This window comes from Canis aureus, chromosome 9, assembly GCF_053574225.1.
Source record: "Canis aureus isolate CA01 chromosome 9, VMU_Caureus_v.1.0, whole genome shotgun sequence".
In the NCBI taxonomy this organism is placed as follows: domain Eukaryota; kingdom Metazoa; phylum Chordata; class Mammalia; order Carnivora; family Canidae; genus Canis; species Canis aureus.
The window spans coordinates 508,865-533,366 of record NC_135619.1 but is presented as its reverse complement, the minus strand read 5'-3'; the positions used below and the strand labels follow the sequence as shown (position 1 = coordinate 533,366).

At 45.5% G+C, this 24,502-nt stretch overlaps 1 long non-coding RNA gene across 1 annotated transcript in view; it reads right to left on the bottom strand.

Annotated features, from left to right (window-relative positions):
• Nucleotides 1-2,125: 2,125 nt before the first annotated feature.
• LOC144319985 (uncharacterized) overlaps nucleotides 2,126-24,502 on the bottom strand; it is a 36,206-nt gene continuing 13,829 nt past the window's right edge. The window contains exons 2-3 of the long non-coding RNA XR_013385601.1: nucleotides 3,715-3,851; nucleotides 2,126-2,271 (exon numbers count right to left, since the gene is read on the bottom strand). This is a non-coding gene — a long non-coding RNA (uncharacterized LOC144319985). The remainder of the gene's footprint in view (nucleotides 2,272-3,714; nucleotides 3,852-24,502) is intronic.

The window sequence follows — 24,502 nt, the reverse complement described above, 5'->3', positions numbered from 1 at the left end:
AAATACAGGCCATAAGCTCAACTCTCAAAAGTGTGTACGCCTGGGAGGCAGATGACTGCTACCCAGTCGTACATGGGAGTTAGAAATTGGCTACACTCTTTGAAGAAGCCCGTTTGAAATCACTGTATTCAACTCAGATAATCGTGAGTACAGGCCTGACACTTCCGCAAGCATTTCGCCGCCCTCTCCCAGCACTTAACATAAGCATATTAGTAGTTACATCTACAGGCTGAAGGATGAGGGAGGGTCCTGACCTGAGCTTAGCTCTCAAAAGGAAGCATGCCTAGAAGCCAGCTTTCTACTAGCTTGTTCTGATGGCCATGAGAACGTGACAGCATTGTAAGGCGGTATACTTACAATGAATACCGCTTTACTGCACCTGGAGACACAACCTTGAAGCCTGCAGCTGGCCCTTGCGTCCCATGAGTTTCTGAAAACCTGTCTAGTGAGGATGTTCATAACTGCATCTGCAGGCAGTGTGGAACTGGGAAGGACCACGTGTAAGCTCATCTCGCAGAAGGAAATTCCGCAGAGAGAGAGCTTTCAGCTAGTTACTCAGGTTTGGAAGTTAGTATGTAGCACCCCTCTGAGGGAGGAATTCCTCAGAAGTTGCTGGATGGAACTAAGAGACACTTGCCTCTTGCAAAACTTGCGTCCCGTATTGGACGAAATCCTTTGGAAGTGAAGCATACAGGCCGTCAGCATGTGGGAGGTACAAGCCATAAGCTCAATCCAAAGGAGCGTGCATGCCTTGATGGCAGCTGTCTGCTATGCACAAAATTGACAAGGGAGACACGTGGTTTTCACTCCGCTACTGTCCCGGATACAACGAAATGCTGTGGACGTGGAACATACAGGCAGTCAGGATGGGGGAGGTACAGGCCATAAGTTGAACTCGCAGAAGTGTGTTTGCTTTGCAGGCCGATGTCTGCTAGACACTTATCGAGACGAGGTATACAGGGGCTACACTCTAATTGAACATGGATGTTGGAAATCGCTCTATTGAACTCAGATACATATGAGTACAGTCCTGACACTTCCACTGACATTTCTCCAACCTCTCCGAACACCTAATATAAGGATGTTAGCAGCTACGACTACGGGCAGGCAGGATGCGGGAGGCTCCTGCCCTGAGCTCAGCTTTCAAAGGAGGCATGCCTGGAGGCCAGCTTTCTACTAACTGCGTTCTGATGGGCATGAGAACGTGGCAGCATTGTAATTCAGGATGTTCCATGAATACCGCTTTACTGCACCTGGAGACACAACCTTGAAGCCTGCAGCTTGCCCCTTGCATCCCATGAGCTTCTAACAAACATGTCTAGTGAGGATGTTTATAAGTGTATCTGCAGGCAGTGTGGAACTGGGAAGGACCACGTTTCAGCTCATCTCCGAGAGGGAAGTTCCCCAGAGTGAGCTTTCAGGTAGGTTCTCAGGTTTGGAAGTTAGTATGTAGCTCCCATCTGAGGGAGGAATTCCTCAGATGTTGCTGTATTGAAAAGAAAGAAAAGAAAGAAAAAGAAAGAAAGAAAGAAAGAAAGAAAGAAAGAAAGAAAGAAAAGAAGGAAGGAAGGAAGGAAGGAAGGAAGGAAGGAAGGAAGGAAGGAAGAAAGAGTGGCACCTGTGTGGCTCTGTCAGTTAAGCTTCTGCCTTAGGCTCAGATCATGATCCAGGTCCCAAGGCAGGCTCCCTGTTCAACAGAGAACCTGCTTCTCCCTCTCCCTCTTCCCCTCTCGCTCATGCTTTATCTCTACTCTCTCTCTCAAATAAATAAAAAACATCTTTGAAAAAGAAACAAACAAATCCACAAGAAAGAGAAATTGCCCATGTAGAATAATTTCAAACAATTTTGAAGACATTCCACCCTCAAGTTCATGAGCATAGCTTCCCACTCTTAAGTGTGGAATACACATAGTAACTTCCTTCTACAAAATATAATATGAAAACCTTAAAATAATAATGATAATATAATAATAATAATAAATAATAATAATAAAGAATCAGTTTACTACTGAGAAAGCTGACAAACACTACATCAGCAAGATGATCAGATCGATACCAAGACTGATAAATCATGTTGATAGTATCTATCCTTTATATGATATAATGAAAATGGCAGTATATCTCTGTATATAATCCACAAAAACAGTTCAGTCATGAGATAAACAACAGACATGTCCCAACTGAGGGAAATTTTACAAAATACTCTACTTGTCAAAGTGTTCCAGTTCAACAACAAGAAAAGGCTGAAAGACTGTCACAATCCAGATGAGCCTAAGGAAAGAGGACAAATGGAATGTGATTTGAGGATTGGTAACTTAGCAAAAACTAAGGAAATCTGAATAAACTATGGTCTTTGTTTTTTTTTTTTGTCTTTGTTTAATGCGAATTTTTTAATATTGATTCATTAGCTCATATTTGTACCGTATTAATATAAGATATCAATAATTGGAGAAATTGAGTGCAAATGCATGCGAATGCTCTGTACTATCTTCTCAGTTTCCCTATAAATCTTTGTTTTTTTCCTAATAAATAAGATTTATTTTGAAAATTGACTTAAATGAATCAGGCTCCAAGTGTGAAGACATTTTAAGAATTGTTGAATTAACTTTTGCCTTATTTTTAAAGAGTTCCTTTGATGGAAACAATTAAGAATTTTAGATCAAAGGAAAGAAAAACACTTATGAACACGTATAATGCCTCCTCAACCTGAAAAGCAGGAAAAGATAATAAATAGCAAAAATCAGATAAAAATACTTCTAGTACAATAGACACCATATTGCAAGTGCATTTAAAATTAGCGATGCATAACATTTATTTCCTTGACATTTGACTTCCAAAGAGTTCAAAGTGTTTCAGTGTCAGTTGAAACGGGAAGAATCTCAGGGAAGGATCCTTCACATAAATAATAGGACCACGGTAATAATGTCTCTCAGTTCTTTCCAAATCCATAAAGATGCATTTCCTGATGAGTGACTGAGCTGTGAAGAAAGAGATGAGAAACCCTCATCCCTCTGAATTACTTGTGTCAGAATATTTTGACCATAGTACCACGGATAGTAAATTATCCTTATTAACAGGAAATATGTCTCAGATTGGAATCTGAGCAATCAGATGGGCAGAGAAAAAATGCTTTGACTCGCTCTTCATCTTTTAAAGACAAAGGAGAGCTTTTTTATGTACAAAGTCTATTGTCAAGATAGCCTTAGGGAATAAGAGTCTGCAGCATGGAATCCCCCTGCACATCTGGGAAGCCCGTGCCCCAGGTCTTCCTGATTCGAAATCCCTGGGCCTGTCCCCCAACACAGGCTGCCACGCTGAGGTCATTTTCAATTGCTCTCTTAGGAGCTCTGGGGAAGGGGGAAGGAGCTAGATAGGATGTGACTGGAAGCCTGGAGGCCTAGAAAATTAAGGCCATACCAATTTAAATTCAGTGTTAGCACAAGTCCAGCCATCCCAGGTCCCTGTGAAGAACAGCTGAAATTAACATTACTTCAGTTACCGGAAAAAGCAAAAGTTTACAGCTTAATTTCCTAGAAAGCCCCACAATAGAAACAAAACTGAGTCAAGGCCAAGGACAGGAAGCCTCTATTAGAATGAGAACAGAGCTCAATGCCCTTGAATGTCCCATATCAAAATGTAAACAGAACTTGAGGAATTGCTCCACCCCTTCTGGAGGTCCCTGAGACCAGCCCTTAAAACTAAGCTAAAACCCACCTCGGGGTCCAAGTCCCTGCTCCACTCTGTCAGGTATACTTGCACACAAGCTCTAGCTTGTAAATAAACCCTCATGTGTTTGCATCAGTGTCGGCTTCTCGGTGGTTTCTCGGATTCACAATCTTGGGCACAACACTCTGAGATAAAAAAACAAAGCCAAAAGAAGCTCAGACGCAGGTAGAGTAAATGCAGGGTTCTGAGAGAATCGGTGGAGACCCAGGGACTTGGGAGCTCTTCTGTGGAGGCCCATGCAGACTGGGGGGCAGGATGCTCAGCCCCAGAGCCAGAGGACCCAGAGACCCCACCTGCATCCGGCCCATGGGGGGGGGGTCTCAAGGAGCAGCACTGTGCCGCTCACTGGAGGCCAGAGGTGCTGATGCCCACCCCACCTCTGACTCCGCAGGTGCATCTACCACACAGATGTGCACCTGATAATCAGCGCCAGAGCCCATCCCCAGACCCTGCACAGACCACTCACTGCCACCAAGTTGTCGGACCACAGAGGATGCAGAGATTCAGCTCTGCCTGGAAAGTAGGATATACCTTTCTTTGTACTTTGTGCTTTACTGTCATTTATTTTCCTTGATTTTTTTATTAATTTCTTATTTTAATTTTATGTATGTACCTTATATATTTCTTAATTTTACTTTCATGGTACTTTAATTGTGTTTCATATTTGGGGTTTAGAATCTTTTGAAATGCAGGCCAAAATAATCTGGTGTTTTTTTTTTTTTTTTGGAGAGCAGTTATTATTGTTTTCCTTGGTTTTTCTTTTTCTTCCCTCTTTCTTTTCTGGAAAAGGTAATGAGATGGAGAAATTCACCTCCATAAAATAACATGAGATAGTACTCACAGCCAGGAAGTCCATCAATACACATATATGATGTCTAACTACATTTTAAAACAATGATTATAAAGATAGCAGCTGGGCTGGATAAAGAGCACAGAGGAAAACTAGAGAATCCCTTACTGTAGAAGTAAAACAACTAAAATCTAGTCAGGCCAACGTTAAAAATGCTATAACTGAGATGCAGTCCCACGTGGAAGCCATAAAAACAAGAAAGGTTATGGACCACAGAGACAGACGTAGGGAAGTCAGCCACTTATTAAAAAATAACATTCATATCTTAGGAGACTCAGAAGCTGAAGAGAGAGAACAGGTGGGCCTTGCTCAGACATTAGAAACGACAAATAACCACCATTTGCTTCAACGTGGATGTAACTGGAAGGTATTATGCTGAGTGAAGTAAGTCAATCAGAGAAGGACAAACATTGTATGTTCTCATTCATTTGGGGAATATAGATAATAGTGAAAGGGAATATAAGGGAACGGAGAAGAAATGTGTGGGAAATATCAGAAAGGGAGACAGAACATAAAGACTCCTAACTCAGGGGATCCCTGGGTGGCGCAGCGGTTTAGCGCCTGCCTTTGGTCCAGGGTGCGATCCTGGAGACCCGGGATCGAATCCCACATCGGGTTGCCGATGCATGGAGCCTGCTTCTCCCTCTGCCTATGTCTCTGCCTCTCTTTCTCTCTCTGTGTGTGTGTGACTATCATAAATAAAATTAAAAAAAAAGACTCCTAACTCAGGGAAATGAACTAGGGGTGATGGAAGGGGAGGAGGGCGGGTGGTGGGGGTGAATGTGTGATGGGCACTGAGGGGGGCACTTGACGGGATTAGCACTGGGTGTTATTCTGTATGCTGGCAAATTGAACACCAATAAAAAATAAAATTATTATTAAAATAAAAGAAAGAAATAAAGAAAGAAAGAAATAGAAACAATGAAAGAAAGAAAGAAAGATAAAAAAAGAAAGAAAGAAAGAAAGAAAGAAAGAAAGAAAGAAAGAAAGAAAGAAAGAAAGGAGTGGCACCTGGGTGGCTCAGTCAGTTAAGCTTCTGCATTAGGCTCAGATCATGATCCAGGTCCCAAGGCAGGCTCCCTGTTTAGCAGGGAACCTGCTTCTCCCTCTCCCTCTGCCCCTCTCGCTCATGCTTCTTCTCCTCTCTCTCTCTCTCTCATATAAATAAATAACATCTTTGAAAAAGAAACAAACAAACTCAGAAGGAAGAGAAATCTCCCATGTAGAAGAATTTCAAACAATTCGTGCAGACATACCACACTCAAGTTCATGAGCATAGCTTCCCACTCTTATGTGTGGAAAACACATAGTAACTTCCTTCTGCAAAATATATTATGAAAAACTTAAAATAATAATGATAATAATAATAATAATAATAATAAAAGAATCACTTTACTACAGAGAAAGCTGACAAACACTACCTCAGCAAGATGATCAGATCGATACCAAGACTGATAAATCATGTTGATAGTATCTATCCTTTATATGATATAATGAAAATGGCAGTATATCTCTGTATATAATCCACAAAAACAGTTCAGTCATGAGATAAACAACAGACATGTCCCAACTAAGGGAAATTTTACAAAATACTCTACTTCTCAAAGTGTTCCAGTTCAACAACAACAAGGAAAGGCTGAAAGACTGTTACAATCCAGAGGAGCCTAAGAAAACAGGAGGACAAATGGAATGTGATATGAGGGATGGTAACTTAGCAAAAGCTAAGGAAATCTGAATAAAGTATGGTCTTTGGTTAATGCGAATATTTTAATATTGATTCATTAGCTCATATTTGTACCGTACTAATATAAGATATCAATAATTGGAGAAATTGAGTGCCAATGCATGCGAATGCTCTGTACTATCTTCTCAATTTCCCTATGAATTCCCTCAATTCCCTATAAATCTTTGTTTTTTTCCTAATAAATAAGATTTATTTTGAAAATTGACTCATTTCTTGATGAGTGACTGAGCTGTGAATAAAGAGATGAGAAACCCTCATCCCTTTGAATTACTTGTGTCAGAATATTTTAACCATAGTACTACGGATAGTAAATTATTCTTAGTAACAGGCAATACATCTCAGATTGGAATCTGAGCAATTAGATGGGCAGAGAAAAAAAACTTTGACTTGCTCCTCATCTTTTAAAGATAAAGGACAGCTTTTCTATGTACAAAGTCAGTTGTCAAGATAGCCTTAGGGAATAAGAGTCTGCAGCATGGAATCCCGCTGCACAGCTGGGACACCCATGCCCCAGGTCTTCCTGATCCCAAATCCCTGGGCCTGTCTCCCAACACAGGCTGCCAAGCTGGGGTCATTTGCAATTGCTCTCTTAGGAGCTCCAGGGAAGGGGAAAGAGCTAGATAGGATGGGACTGGATGCAAGGAGGCTGAGAAAATGAAGGCCTTTCTACTTTAAGTTCAGTGTTCGAACAAGACCAGCCATCCCAGGCCCCTGTGAAGAAGAGCTGAAATTTACATTACTTCAATTACAGGAAAAAAAAACAAACAAAAGTTTACAGCTTAATGTCCTAGAAAGCCCCACAATAGAATGAAACTGAGCCCATGCCAAGGGCTGGAAGCGCCTATTAGAATGAGAGCAGAGTTCAATACCCTTGAAGGCCTCATAACAAAATGTAAACAGAACTTGAGGAATTGCTCCAGCCCTTCTGGAGGACCCCGAGACAAGCCCTTAAAACTAAGCTAAAACCCACCTCAGGGTCCAAGTCCCTGCTCCGCAGTGTTGGGTATACTTGGACGCAAGCTCGAGTTTGGAAATCAACCCTTGTGTGTTTGCATTGGTGTCAGCTCCTTAGTGGTTTCTCGGATTCGCAATCTTGGGCACAATACCCCCATGTTCCCTCCCACCTTGGTTGAACCGCTATCCCCTCCCACCCAGGGTGACACTCAGTCACCTCCCTCCCTACAACAGCTGGGCACAGGCCGTCACACAGGTCCCATGGGCACAGTGTGCACTCTCACCATCCCTGGCCTCCCAGAGGAAGGAAGGAGGTTTTGGCAGTACCCACTCCATGGTGGCCCCAGGGCTCCCTGCCCAGGACAGACAGGTTAGGGTCTGTGTCCCTGACGCCAGCTCCTCCTCCCCGGTTTTCCCACAGGAAATGAAGGAGGAGGCCCTGGTCTCCTCTAGGGACATCACGCTGGGGGACCTGGACGTCAACAGGATATTCAGCAGTCACGTCATGTTTTGGGACTACTATGGGTTAGGGTGAAGCTGAGGGGCCAGGGGGATCGGGACCTGGGAGGACCAGGGGCTTCTGGGTAGGGAACATGGGGCTTCAGAGCCTGGGAGAAGAACAGCAGCCAACAACACATGGCTGCATGGTAGGTTGTTGTGGATGAACACCGTGCCCCCACCCTCGGGGTCTCAGGGATGAGGAGGCCACTAGGACGCGGCCTCCAGGGATTGCCATGTTAGCTGAACCCCAAAAGGGTGAGGGACGGCCCCCTGAAAAGCAGGGGCTGGGGTGGGGGCCGTCGGGCCAGTAAGGGGACCTGGGGGCAGGGTGAATGGCGGTGACTGGAGGAAGACACACATCGATCTGATGAGGGTCGGACAGGTCAGGGTGATACCCACCCTTAGGACTTCATATATTTCTAAATTCTATGCATTAAATTTGAGACAATTTGAAATTTGTAAACATACATTGTATGATGACCCCCAGATAATGCCCCTGGTCCAGCCAGGGCCCTGTACTCACCACACGGGGCCCCAGGGGCAGGTGTCATAGCATACCCCAGACTGGGGTCACTTTTATCTGTGGACGTCTCAGTGTGCATCTTAGAGAAAGAGGATGCCCTGTGTCCGCCGGCCCCCCACACCATCCTCCCATTCCCCAGACCCACACCATCCCCTAACATCATCATCCCCCATGGCATAGCCCCTACACCATCCCCCTCACACACACACAGCCTCACACAATCCCCACCCACACTATACCCCAACACCATCCCCCCTACACCATCCCCCACACCCCACCACCATCATACCCATGCCCCCACACCATCCACCACCACACCATCGGCCCCGAGCAAGGACCCAGTGCAGCTGCACCCTGTGGGACATGCTCAGACTCCCCGGGGTTCTCTGGATACCCTACTCCCATCAGAAGCCTGGGTGTCCCATTGAGTACCAGGGGTTGCAGGGAGGAGGGAAGGCAGGGAGCCCCGGACAGTGTGTGTGCAGGAGAGTGGTGCAGAGGACACACTGTGCCCTGCCTCCACCCTCTGTCCCTCCTGGAGGGTGGGACACCCTGCACAGGACACCAGGCCCTAACCCAGAGAGACCTGGGCTGACTTGGGCCCAGGCTCTGTGGGGGCTGGGTTGATTTGAGCCCACACCAGTCCCAACTCAAAGACTAATGGAATCAGGCCCCCATGGCCCTCGACAACCCTGGATTCTGGCGCCGGGCTCAGCGAGCCCTCTCAAAGCTGGATGTGGCCTACTGGGCCCTGGGTATGTCACACAGATACAGGTCGCTTATCTAGGGCAGCCCTGGGGATCCCAAGACACACCAGTGTCGGGAGTGGAGGGGTAAGCCGGTGGGCCACACCCGCACCCACACCATGAGGCAGGCTCCTCCAGGTACTGGGACCCTAGAGGGCCCAAGGCCGGGGTCCAGCTGCCCTGCGGGGACCCAGAACATGAGCCCATGAGCTACAGGTCCAGGTCAGCTCTGCTGTCCGCAGAACCGTCACTCAGGCTGAAACCTAAGGACACACGCCCCCACCCGGAGTCCACACATGCTCCCAGGTGGGGGACTCCATCACCAGCCCACCCACCCCGTGTGATTCTTGCCCCCACTTAAAGGACAGAAAAGTCTCCTTCCCCAGGGGAAGGCACGCACCCACAGCTCTGAGCCCATTTGCTGTAGAAAGTCAATAAAGTGATGCGGTGCGAAAATGCACAGCCAGCCCATTTTTGTGTCTCCCAGAATTCTGTGCACGGGGCGTGGAGAGACCCCCAGAGAGGAGGAGGGGGCACCACCTAGGCCCCAACCAGCCCCTGCAGGGGCACCGCCAGGCAAACACAGCTGATGTCCCCACGTGCCTTCCAGGGAAGGCCTGACCCACTGCCGGACATGGGAATGTGGCCGAGCCGGAACTTCCGCTCAGCTGGCCCTCCAGCTGAAAGTTCCTGCACGAGTTAGCCCTGGCGTAGCCAGGAGAGCTCAGCTAGCCGCCAAGCGCCAGCATCAGAAATGTTATTCTGCCAACCATTTTGGGGTTTTGGGTGACCCAGACAGAGGATCCGATAGCTGCATGGGATAGCTGCATGTGATAGACACACATGCACCTCAAAACCAACAAAAGTCAGAATCCCCCAATGTTGTCAAACAGCAGCCAGATGGTTACATACACTAAGCTGTGGTCCCCAATAGGATACATGGAAAACGCTATAAGCCATGACTGCAGAGGTGCTGGAGGCACGTAGATGTGCCTGCTTGTGTTCCAACAAGGAGGGCAGAGGGGCAGGAAGCATCCTCCGGATTGGGGGCACTCCTAGGAAAGGACACCAGGTCCCTATGAAGGCTACGGAGGGTGAAATCTGTCCTCCTCTCTTTCTGCTTCTGGTTTTCCTCCTAAATGCCATTTTCCTCAATCATATTAGCATGAATTTTTTTTTGTTTTTAAATTTCTTTTTATTGGAGTCTAATTTGTATGAATTCTTTCTTCAGCAAGTGTGTCATTCAGGAGGGAAAGAGAGATAAAGATTTTCCCAGACAGGCAACATATAAAGGAGTTCAGGACCACTTAACCAGTCCAGTAAGGAATTTTAAGACGGACTCTTCTAGTGGGGGAAAAAAAGAGACCAAAAGCAACAAAGACTAGAAAGGCCGAGAGAATGTCACCAGAAACACCAACTCTTCTGGTAACACAAATGCACAAATTTCATATCTTTGAATAATCACTCTGAATGCTGATAGACTAAATGCTTCAATCAAAAGATATAGGGTACCAGAGTGGCTTAAAAAGCAGGATCTGGGATGCCTGGGTGGCTCAGGGTTTGACCCTCTGCCTTTGACTCAGGGTGTGATCCTGGAGTCTGGGATCGAGTCCCATATTGGGCTCCTGGTGGGGACCCTGTTTCTCTCTCTGCCTAATTTTCTGCCTCTCTCTCTCTCTCTCTCTCTCTCTCTCTCTCACACACACACACACACACACACACACACACTATCATAAATAACATTATTATTAAAAAACAACATCCATCTGTACGCTGCCTACTAGATGCTCACCTTAGACCTATAGACACCAACAGACTGAAAGTCAGGGGATAGAAAATCATTTATGACGCTAATAGATATCAAAAGAAAGATGGAGGACCCATACTTATATCAGACAAACGAGATTTGAAACCAAACCCTGGGGGACACCTGGTGGCTCAGTGGTTGAGCATGTGCCTTCGGCTCAGGGTGTGATCCTGGGATCCCAGGATCGAGTCCCACATCAGGCTCCCTTTGGGGAGCCTGCCTCTCACTCTATGTTCCTTCCTCTGCTTCTCTGTGTAATTCTCATGAATAAATAAAGATTTTAAATTTCAAAAAAGAAAGAACAAATACTGTAAGAAGAGATGAAGAAGGGCATTATTTCATAATTAAAAAGACTCTCTATCAAGATCAAACAACTAAATATTTATGCTGCCAACATGGGAGTATCTAAATATAGAAACCACTGTTGGTGGGAATGTGAACTGGTGCAGCCACTCTGGAAAACTCTGTGGCGGTCCCTCAATGAGAAAAAAATAGACCTGCACAACGACCCAGAAATTGCACTGTTGGGGATTTACCCCAAAGATTCAGATGCAATGAAACGCCGGGACACCTGCACCCTGATGTTTATATTAGGAATGTCCACAATAGACAAACTGTGGAAGGAGCCTCGCTGTGCATCAAAAGATTAATAGATACAGAAGATGTGGTTTATGTATACAATGGAATATTACTCAGCCATTAGAAATGACAGATACCCACCATTTGCTTCAATGTGGATGGAACTGGAAGGTATTATACTGAGTGAAGTAAGTCGATCGGAGAAGGACAAACAGTGTGTGTTCTCATTCATTTGGTGAATATAAATAATACTGAAAGGGAATATAAGGGAATGGAGAAGAATTGTGTAGGAATTATCAGAAAGGGAGACAGAACATAAAGACTCCTAACTCTGGGAAACGAACTAGGGGTGCTGGGAGGGGAGGAGGGTGGAAGTGTGGGTGAATGGGTGATGGGCACTTAGGGGGACATATTATGGGATGAGCACTAGGTGTTATTCGGAATGTTGGTCAATTCAACATCAATACAAAATAAATTTATTTAAAAAAAAAGATCCAACAACTAAATATTTATGCTGCCAACATGGGAGTACCTAAATATACAAACCAATTAACAACAAACATACAGGAACTCACTGATAATAATACAATGACAGGGGTTTTAACACCCACTTATGGCAATGGACCGATCGTCTATGCAGAAAATCAACAGGGGAACAATAGCCTTGACACACTGGACCACAGGGACTCAACAGATATAGTCTGAACATTTCTTCCTAAAGCAAAATACACATTCCTTTCAAGTGCACATGGGACATTCTCCAGAACAGATCATATCATGGGCCACAAATCAGCCCTCAACAGGTACAACAGGTACAAGAAGGTTGATATAACATGCTGTATATTTTCGGAACACGATGCTATGAAACTCGAAGTCGACAGTAAGAAAAAAAATTTGGACAGATAAAAAATACGTGGAGATTATGAACATCCTACTAGAGAATGAATGGATCAACCAGGAAATTAAACAGGAAATTTAAAACAAATGAAAATGAAAATATGTTTTTCCAAAACTCTGGGATGTAGCAAAGGCAGTCCTAAGAGGTAAGTACATAGCAATACAGGACTACCTCAAGAAACAAGAAGTCTCCAATACACAACCTAACCCTACACCTAAAGGAGCTGGAAAAGAAATAGCAAACAAAGCCTAAAGCCTACAGAAGAGGGAAAAAATAATGATGAGAGCAGAAATAAACAATACAGAAACAACAAAACAGTAGAATGGAATAACGAAACTAAGAGCTGGTTCTTCAAAATAATTAATAAAATGGATCAAGCCCTAACAAGCTTTATCAATGAGAAAAGAGAAAAGACATAAATAAATAAAGTAACAGATGAGAGAAGAGAGATCACAATCAACACCAACAAAATTAGACAATGATAAGGGAATACTATGAAATTATACGCAAACAAACTGGAAGACCTGGAAGAAATGGACAAATCCCTAGAAATGTGCAAACGAGCAGAACTGAAATAGAAAGAAATAGAAAATGTGAACAGACCTATAATGAGCAAAGGAATTGAATCAGCAAGGTACCTGGGTGCATCAGGGGTTGAGCATCTGCTTTGGCTCAGATCATGATCCCGGGGTCTGGGGGAATCATGTCCAACATCAGGACCCACTGGAGGCTCATTTTCCCTCTGCCTTTACCTCTGCCTTTCTGTGTCTCACATGAATACATAAATAAAATATTTAAAAAAGAAAAAAGATAAAAAGTGAGAAAGGACCCAAATAAAATCACAAATGGGAAAAGAGAAATAACAACCAACACTAGAGAAATAGAAACGATTATAAGAGAACATTATGAAAAATTATATGCCAGCAACCTAGAACCTGGAAGAAATAGATCAATTCCTGGAAATATATAACATAGCAAAAATGAAAAAGGAAGAAATAAGAAACTTGAACAGACATATAACCAGCAACGAAATTGAATCAGCAATCAAGGATCTCCCAACAGGAGATGCTTAGATCAACAGAACAGAATGGAAAGCCGAAACAAGATACAAACCTGTAACTCTATGATCAATTAATCGACAACAAGGCAGCAAGGAATATCCAATGGCACAAAGACAGTCTCTTCAACAAAACCTAAACCTGACCCCAGGAAAAGAACAAATAGTGTTGGGAAAACCAGGCAGCCACATGCAGAAGAATCAAACTGGACCACTTTCTTACACCATATATATAAAAAATAAATTCAAAATGGATGAAAGACCTAAATGTGAGACCTGAAACCATATACAAAGAAGAAAAGGTAGGCAGCAACGTCTTTGATATTGGTCATTGGATCTTCTTTCTAGATATGCCTCTGACATGAGGGAAACAAAAGCAAAAATACTATTGGGACTTCATCAAATGTAAAAGCTTCTGCAAAGTGAAGGAAACAACCAAAGCTAAAAGGCAACATACAAAATGAGAGGAGATATTTATAAACAACCCATCCAATAAAGAGTTAATATGCAAAATACATAAAGCAAATATAAATCTCAGCATCCTAAACACAAATTATCCAACTACAGATGGGCAGAAGAGATGAATGGACTTTGTCTCTGACAAGACATCCAGATGGCCACCAGACACACGGAGAGACACTCAGCGTCACCCATCATCAGGGAAATGCAAACCACAATGAGATGTCACCTGACAGCCATCAGATTGGCTAAAATTAACAGCAAAAGAAACAACAGGTGTTGGTGAGGCTATGGAGAAGGAGAGCCCCCTTACACTCCTGGTGGGCATGCGAAAATGTACAACCACTGTGGAAAACAGTGTGGAGGGTCCTCAAAATTTTAAAAATAGGGGATCCCTGGGTGGCGCAGCAGATTGGCACCTGCCTTTGGCCCATGGCGCAACCCTGGACACCTGGGATTGAATTGTACTTCGGACTCTTGGTGCATGGAGCCAGCTTCTCCCTCTGCCTGTGTCTCTGCCTCTCTCTCTGTGACTATCATAAAAAAATAAAATAAAAAGAAGTTAAAAATAGAGCTAACCTATGATTCCAAAATTGCACAGCTAGGTATTTACCACAAGGATACAAAAGTAGTTTAGTAGATTGGAAGAGGGACACGCAGCCCAGTGTTTGCAGCAGCGTTATCAACAAAAGCCAATCTGTGGATACAGCCCAGATGTCCATCGACAGAAGAATGGGAAGAGACGATGTTCTAAATATACACACTGTGACATCACTGGGTCATCAGAAGGGATGAAATGAAGCCATTTAAAATGACGTGGGAGAAGTGGAAAGGACTTATGCCAAATGAACTCAGTCAGTCAGAGAAAGACAGATACCAAATACCATACAATGGCATTCACATGTGAATTTTAAAAAACCAAACAAACTGGCAAAGGGGCAGAGGGGGGTTGAGAGAAGCAAACCAAGATACACACACTTAACCACAGAGAATAAACTAATCAACACCAGATGATGGTGGGGGAAAGGGGAATCAGGGGATGGGGATACTGGAGGGCACCTGTGACCAGTACCAGGAGTTGTCTCCAAGGATTAAATCACTATGTGGTAAACCTGAAAGTATATCATACTGTGTTTACAAACAGGAATTCAAGTAAAACTTTAAAATGATAATTGGTAGTATTGATGAAACATGTGCACACAAGAGATAAAATCATAAAGGCAACTGAAAATCCAAATAGAGTATTTAGAGGCACAAATCCCCTCCTTAGCTCAGCTCGAGAGAAGCCTGCCCTGTCTATTCTCACCCCAGCAGAAGCATGGATTTTGATTCTCTGGGGAGGCCACTGACTTGGTGGAGTCAGGCTATCTTTGAACCCAAAACCTAAATAGAGTGCATAAAACTAAACTGCCCAAGATACTAGGAGTCCCAGTGAGGCACATGCCAAGACCCAAACTCTAACCATACACAGACATAACCCTTACCCTACACTTAATACTAATGTTAACCTAAACCTTAAACAAGACCCATCACTAATCAAAAACCAAACACAAACCCCAAGACCGAAACACATTCACTAAACCTTCCTGCCAACCCTCACCCTAACTCCTAAACCTATTCTAAACCCTTAAGCCTGACCCCTACCTTAAATCTAAACCTAAGCCTACCTTCTAACCCTAACCTTAACTTAATATACTCAAATACTATTCCTAACCTTAACCAGTACCCTAACCCTAACACTCTAATACTAATCCTATCTCATACCCCAAACTGTACCCTAACCCGTCCCCTAAAACTAACCCCTAACCCACTCCCTAACCGTATCTCTTACCCTTTTCCAAATCCGTACCCTGACCCTGACCTGAACCTAAACCTAACACCTAACCAAACACTAACCCTAACCCTAGCCCTAATCCCTATCCTAACCCTAACCCTCGCCCTAACCCTAAACCTAGCCCTTCTTTAACTCTAACCCCTAACCCTTAACCCTAGCTCACACCCTAACCCCTAACCTTAAATGCAAACCTAAGCCCAACCCTAACTCTAACCATAACCCTAACCCCAACTCCAAACCTCCTGCCCTAATCCCTAGAGCCTAAACCCTAACCCTAACTCTAAATCCTGTCCCTAACCCTAACCCCCATCCTAACTCTTAACTACTGACCCTTACACTTATGCCTCACCTAACCTCTAATCTGTAACCATAAGCATAATCATAACTCCTAACATCTAACCTAAGCCTAACCACCAACTGCCTCCCCTCCCCTGACCCTACCATTTATTCTACTCATTCACTTACCCTATGCTTGTGAGTAGTCCCTTCTGATATGGACGTGGCCCCCAATGGCGCCTCCAGAGTCCTCCACGGGGTCCTGAGTAATCCAGGATCATGTGAGTGTGGACGTGGCCCCACATGTTCCTGAGTCATAGTCAGCAGGTCCTGAGGACGCCTATTCTCCTATCACTGTGGACTATGCCTCACATCCTCTGGAACCCTCACAGCAGCTCCTTAGGAGGCCGGGGGGTCCTGTCAGCCTGGGCATGGCCCCACGTCCCCCAGAAAACTCACCGCAAGTCCTGAGGAAGGGCTCCTATCAGCATAGACACATCCCCATAAGTCCCAAAGCCAAAGTGCAGGTGCTGAGGATGATGGGGGTCCTGTCACTGTGAATGGGGCACCCAGCTTCCAGAAGCCTCAACTTATGTCCGGAGGGGGCCTGGAGCTCCTGCCAGAGTGGAAGCGGTGCCACATCTTCCTGAAGTGTCCCCGTGGGTCCTGAAGCAGCTCAGAGGCTCCTGTCAGCATAGATGCGGGCCCACAATTTCCTGAAGCCTCCCCGCAGGACCTGAGGCGGCTCAGGGCTCCTGGCAGCGTGATGCGGGCCCACATCTTCCTGAACCTCACTGCTGGTCCTGAGGAGACCAGGGCTCCTGTCAGCGTGAACGTGGCCCAATTTCCCCATGAGACTTCCCGCGGGTCCTGAGGAGGCTGGGATTCATCAGCGTGGACTCGTCCCCATGTCCTCCTCAGGCCTCCCCAGCACAGGCTGGCTCCTGTTAGTGAAGGCAGAGGATGCCTACTGCACATGCACACCGCTGGGTGGGGCCTGGGGTCGGGCGCCACCTGCGGGACGCTCAGGCGCTGCAGGAGGCCATGCAGGAAGAGTCGGGTGCTCCACAGGCCACACCTGCCTCATCCAGGTTCCAGCTGTGGCCTGTTAGCTTTGGAAACATCTCGCTGAAATGGAGCCCAACACCCGGATTCCCCAGAAATACTTAAGGACAAGGAATTGCAGCCACAGGACACGAAATGAAATGTGGACCAGACTTTTACCACGTCCTGCAGAACTCACTCAACACTCTGCCACTGTGGGTGGGACTGTGGGCTAGTGTAGCCGCCCTGGACAGTGTGGAGGCTCCTCAGGAAGTTACAAATAGAGCCGTCCTGCGACCAGCAGGTGAACGGCCTGGAGCTCACTCTGAAGATACAGATGCAGTGAGACTCAGGACACCTGCACCCCAATTTTCACTGCAGCCGGGTCCACAGTAGCCACACTGTGGGAGGAGCCTTGGTGCCCTCGGGCAGATGATGGATAAAGAGGACGGGAGATAGATGATGGTCATAGAGAGAGGAATGGTACTCAGCTATCAAAGAGAAGGAAATCTTGCCATTTGCAATGATGTGGATAGAACTAGAAGGATCATGTTAAGTGAAATAAATCAGTCGGGAAAGAGAATGACCGTGTGGTGTCATTCATAGGTGGAATTAAAGAAACAAAGCAGATAACAACTGTAAAGGGAAGGAAAAACAAACATGATAAAAACAGATGCAGGAAATACAGACTCTTAATGATAGGAAACAAACTGAGTGGTGCTGGAGGTTGGGGATAACAGGGGACCGGCATGAAGGAGGGCACGTGATGTCACGTGCACTGCTATCTCCAACTGGTGAATCCCTGAATTCTTCCTCTGAAAGTATAATACACTATACATTAATTAATTGGGTTTAAATTAAATTAAGTTAAAAAATCATTTGTATCAGAGCACATTTCCTTCTAGACTCTCAGTTTTGCTCATTCAGCTTATACCGGGACCATCCACCGTGGGTCTGGTTTGTCTAAATAGGCTCCATGCCTCATCCATGGCCCAGCCCAGGGCTAGAACTCATGACCCCTGAGATCAGGACCGGAGGTGAGGTCAGGAGTCAGACGCTTGACCAACAGAGCCAGCTGGGGGCCCGAGAACCACACTGCTTTATCCTGTGTCTCTGTGACATCATTTGAAATAGGAAAGTGCTGCGTTCTGCTCTCTCCTGCTTCTCCAATACTGATTTGCTGTCCGGGGTCATTTGTGGGGGCGAATGGATGTTATGGGTTTTTTTTTTCCTATTTCGAAGATCTGCCACCATGATTTTGATAGGAATGATATTGAATCTGAGGGTGGATTCAGGAACTGTGGACATTTTCACAAGATGAGGCTCTCATCCCACGAGCCCAGGACGGCCTCCCAGAGCCTGGTATGGCTCAGTGCAGAAGTCTTGTGCTCCTTTGGTTCAGTCTCATTATTAATTCTCCTTGATGCTCCTGAGAAGGGAGTCACATACTTCATTTTTTTCCTGAGTGCTCATTGTCGGGACACAGCAAGGCATCTCTGCTCTGTAGGGTCAGTTTGTGTCCGTGACTTTACTGAACTCACTCCTTAGTTCTAACAGGTTTTGGTGGAGGCTCTCGGGTTTCCTTCTTCTAGCACCGCATCTTCAGCATATAGGGACAGTGTACGTCCCCCTTCCAGGTGTGGAACCTTTGCTGATTACAGTATAGTGTCCTAGAAAGACCCACAATAGAATCAAAACTGAGCCCAGGACTAGGACAGGAAGGCCCTATTAGAATGAGAACAGAGCTCAATGCCCTTGAAGGTCCCATATCAAAATGTAAACAGAACTTGAGGAATTGCTCCAGCCCTTCTGGAGGTCCCCAAGACCAGCCCTTAAAACTAAGCAAAAACCCACATCGGGGTCCAAGACCCTGCTCCACTCTGTCGGGTATACTAGGACACTAGCTTGATCTTGTAAATAAACCCTCATGTGTTTGCATTCGTGTCGGCTTCTCAGTGGTTTCTCGAATTCGCAATCTTGGGCACAACAGACTGAGATAAAAAACAAAACCAAAAGAAACTCGGATGAGAGCAGAGTGAAAGCAGGATTCTGAGAGCAGCAGAGACCCGGGGGCTTGGCGGCTCTTCTGTGGTGGGCCTGCAGACTGGGGGCAGGATGCTCAGCCCCAGAGCTAGAGGACCCAGCATCCCCACCCGCATCCCTCCCATTAGCACGGAGACTCAGGGAGCAGCACAGTGCCAACCGCTGGAGGCCAGAGGCGCTGAAGCCCACCCCACCTCAGACCCCACAGGTGCATCTCCCAGGCAGATGTGCACCTGACAATCAGCGCCACGGGCCATTCCCAGACCCCGCACGGACCACTTGCTGCCACCAAGTTGTTGGACCGCTGAGGCTGCAGAGCTTCAGCTCTGCCTGGAAAGTAGGGTCTAGCTTCCTTTGTACTTTGTGCTTTATTTTCATGCATTTTCTTTGATTCTAGTTTATAAATTGCCTTATTTTAAATTTTATGTATGTACCTTATATATTTCTTATGTTTAGTTTCATGGTACTTTAATTGTGTTTCTTATTTTGGGATTTAGAATCTTTTAACAAGCAGGCCAAAATAATCTGGTGTTCTTTTAGGAGGGCAGTTTTTATTGTTTTTCTTGGTTTTTCTTTTTCTTCCTTCTTTCTTTGTTGGAAAAAATAATGAGATGGAGAAATTCACCTTCATAAAATAACATGAGGTAGTACTCACAGCCAGGAAGTTCATCCATTCACATATATGATGTCTAAATACAGTTTAAAACAATGATTATAAAGATAGCAGCTGGGCTGGAAAAAGAGCACAGAAGAAAACTAGAGAATCCCTTACTGTAGAAATAAAAGAACTAAAATCTAGTCAAGCCAACGTTAAAAATGCTATAACTGAGATGCAGTCCCAAGTGGAAGCCTTAAAAACAAGGAAGGTTATGGACTACAGAGGCAGACATAGGGAACTCAGCCACTTATTAAAGCAATAACATTCATATCATAGGAGACTCAGAAGATGAAGAGAGAGAAAAGGTGGGCCTTGATTAGCCATTATAAATGACAAATACCCACCATTTGCTTCAACGTGGATGTAACTGGAAGGCATTATGCTGAGTGAAGTAACTCAATCAGAGAAGGACAAACATTGTATGTTCTCATTCACTTGGGGAATATAAATAATAGTGAAAGGGAATATAAGGGAAGGGAGAAGGAATGTGTGGGAAATATCAGAAAGGGAAACAGAACATAAAGACTCCTAACTCTGGGAAACGAACTAGGGGTGATGGTAGGGGAGGAGGGCTGGGGTGGGGGTGAATGTGTTCTGGGCACTGAGGGGGGCAGTTGATGGGATGAGCACTGGGTGTTATTCTGTATGTGGGCAAATTGAACACACACACAAAAAATAAATTTATTATTAAGAAAAAAAAAAGAAGGAAGAAAAAGTGGCACCTGGGTGGCTCAGACATTTAAGCTTCTGACTTAGACTCAGATCATGATCCAGGTCCCAAGGAAGACTCCCTGTTCAGCAGGGAACCTGCTTCTCCTTCTCCCTCTGTCCCTCTCGCTCATGGTTTTTCTCTCCTCTCTCTCTCAATTAATTAAATAGCGTCTTTGAAAAAGACACAAACAAACCCAGAATGAAGAGAAATCTCCCATGTAGAAGAATTTCAAAGAATTTGTGCAGACATTCCACCCTCAAGTTCATGAGCATAGCTTCCCACTCTTATGTGTGCAATACACATAGTAACTTCCTTCTACAAAATATATTATGAAAAACTTAAAAAATAATGATAATATAATATTAATAATAATAATAACAATAACAATAAAGAATCACTTTACTACGGAGAAAGCTGACAAACACTACATCAGCAAGATGATCAGATGGATACCAAGACTGATAAATTATGTTGATAGTATCTATCCTTTATATGATATAATAAAAAAGCAGTATATCTCTGTATATAATCCACAAAAACAGTTCAATCATGAGATAAACAACAGACATGTCCCAACTGAGGGAAATTTTACAAATTACTCTACTTCTCAAAGCATTCCAATTCAACGACAACAAGGAAAGGCTGAAAGACTGTCACAATCCAGAGGAGCCTAAGAAAACATGAGGACAAATGGAGTGTGATATGAGGAATGGTAACTTAGCAAAAACTATGGAAATCTGAATAAAGCATTGTCCTTGGTTAATGCAAATATTTTAATATTGATTCATTAGCTAATATTTGAACCATACTAATATACCAATAATTGGAAAAATTGAGTGCAAGTGAATGAGAATTTTCTTACTATCTTCTCAATTTCCCTATAAATCTTTGTTTTTATTCCAATAAATAAGATTTATTTTGAAAATTGAGTTAAATAAATCAGGCTCCAAGTGTGAAGACATTTCAAGAATAGTTGAAGTAACTTTTGCCTTATTCTTAGAGAGTTCCTTCGTTGGGAACAAAGTAAAAATTTTATATCAGAAGGAAAGAAAAACAGTTATGAACACGTACAATGCCTTCTCAACCTGAAAAGCAGGAAAGGATAATAAATAGCAAAAATCAGATTAAAAAATTTCTATTATAATAGACACCATATTGCAAGTGCATTTAAAATTAGCAAGGCATAAAATTTATCTCCTTGACATTTGTCTTCCAAAGAGTTCACAGTGTTTCAGTGTCAGTTGAAACAGGGGAAGAATTTCAGGGAAGAATCCTTCACATAATAATAGGACCATTGGTAATAATGTCTCTCAGTTATTTCCAAATCCATAAAGATGCATTTTCTGATGAGTGACTGAGCTGTGAAGAAATAGTTGAGAAAGCATCATCCCTCTGAATTACTAGTGTCAGAATATTTTAACAATACTACTACGGATAGTACTTTATCCATATTAACAGTCAATACGTCTCAGATTGGAATCTGAGCAATCAGATGGGCAGAGAAAAAACGCTTTGACTTGCTCCTCATCTTTTAAAGGCAAAGGAGATGGGATCCCTGGGTGGCGCAGCGGTTTGGCACCTGCCTTTGGCCAGGGCGCGATCCTGGAGACCCAGGATCGAATCCCACATCGGGCTCCTGGTGCATGCAGCCTGCTTCTCCCTCTGCCTGTGTCTCTGCCTCTCTTTCTCTCTGTAACTATCATAAATAAATAAAAAATTAAAAAAAAAATAAAGGCAAAGGAGAACTTTTCTATGTACAAAGTCAGTTGTCAAGATAGCCTTAGGGAATAAGAGTCTGCAGCATCAAATCACACTGCATAGCCGATACGCCGATCTCCAGGTCTTCCTGATCACAAATACCGGGGCTTGTCCCCCAACACAGGCTGCCACGCTGAGGTCATTTGCAATTGCTCTCTTAGGAGCTCCGGGGAGGGTGGCAGGAGCTAGAGAGTATGGGACGGGACGCGTGGAAGCCGAGAACATTACGACCATTCCACTTTAAGTTCAGCATTTGCACAAGTCCAGCAATCCCAGGCCCCTGTGAAGAAGAGCTGAAATTTACATTACTTCAGTTACAGGAAAAAAACAAAAATTTACAGCTTAATGTCCAGAATGCTCCAGAATAGAATAAAAACTGAGCCGAAACCAAGGGCTGGAAGCCCTTATTAGAATGAGAAGAGTGCTCAATGCCCTTGAAGGCCCCATATCAAAAAGTGAACAGAACTTGAGGAATTGCTCCAGCCCTTCTGGAGGTCCCCGAGACCAGGCCCTTAAAACTAAGCTAAAACAGTCCTCGGGGTCCAAGTCCCTGCTCCACTCTGTGGGGTATACTTGGACCCATACTCGAGTTTGTATAACAACCCTCGTTGTTTGCATCAGTGTCGGCTCCTTAGTGGTTTCTCGGATTCGCCATCTTGGGCACAACACCCCCATGTCCCCTTCCCACCTGGACTGACCCCCTGTCCCCTCCCACCCAGGCTGACCCTAAGTCACCTCCCCGCACACAACAGCTGGGCACAGGCCCTCACACAGGTCCATGGGCATGCTGGGCACTCCCGCCATCCCCAGCTTCCCAGGGGAAGGAAGGAGGATTCGGCAGGACACAATCCCGTGGTGGCCCCTGGGCTCCCTGCCCAGGATGGCACCTGGTGACATGTGGGGGTCTGAGTCCCTGACGCTGGCTCCTCCTCCATGGTATTCACACAGGAAATGAAATAAGAGGCCCTGGTCTCCTCCAGGGACATCAAGCATGTGGACCTGGACATCAACATGACGTTCAGCAGTCACATCATGTTTTGGGACTACTACGGGGTAGGGTGAGGCTGAGGTGCCAGGGGGGATTGGGACCCGGGGGAGGACTGGTGGCTTCTGGGAAGGGAACATGGGGCTTCTGAGGCCGGGGGAAGAACAGCAGCCAACAAAACACAGCGGCATGGTAGGGTGCTGAGGATGACCTCCGTGTCTCTACCTCTGGTGTCTCAGGGATGAGGAGGCCACTAGGATGGGGCCTCCAGGGGTTGCCATGTGAGCTGATCCCCAAAGGGGTGACGGACGGCACCCTGAAAACCAGGTGCCTGGGTGGGGGTCATGGGGGGCATTAAGGGGACCTGGGGGCAGGTTGCATGGCTGTGACTGGAGGAGGACACACATTGATCCGATGAGGGTCTGAAGGGTCAGAGTGACACCCACCCTCGGTGCTTTTTATATTTCTAAATTCTATGCATTTAATTTGAGACAACTTGCAATTTGTAAACATACATAGTATGATGACCCCCAGATAATGCGCCCAGTCCAGCCAGGGCCCTGAACTGACCACACGGGGTCCCTGAGACAGGTGTCACAATAAACCTAAGACTGTGGTCGCCTTTATCTGTAGATGTCTCGGTGTGCATCTTAGAGAAAGGGGATGCCCTGTGTCCGAGGCCCCCCACGCCATCCCCTTCATTCCCCACTCACACACTATCCCCCTACATCATTATCCCTCATGGCATCCCCCCTACACCATCCCCCTCAAACCCACACAACCCCAAACAAACCCCACCCACACTATACCCCAACACCATCCCCCCTACACCATCCCCCTCAATCCACCACCATCATACCCCTGCCCCCACACCATCCACTCACACACCATTGCCCCTCAGAAGGACCCGGTGCAGCTGCCCCCTGTGGATCATGGTCAGCCTCCCCATGGTTCTCTGGACAGCCTGCTACCATCAGAAGTCCGGTGTCCCATAGTGTATCCAGGGGTTGCAGGGAGGAGGAAAGACAGGGAGCCCCCGACAGGGTGGGTGCAGGTGCATGGAGCAGAGGAAGCACTGTGCCCTGCCTCCTCCTACTCTTTCTCCTGGAGGGCGGCACAACCTGCACAGGACACCAGCCCCTTACCCAGAGGGACCTGGGCTGACTTGGGCCCAGGCTCTTTGGGGGCTGCGTTGATTTGAGCCCACACCAGTCCCAACTCAAAGACTAATGGAATCAGGCCCCCATGGCCCTGGCCAGCCCTGGATTCTGGCCCTGGGCTGAGTGAGCCCTCTCAGAGCTGGGTGTGGCCTCCTGGGCCCTGGGCGTGCCCCACAGATACAGGTCGT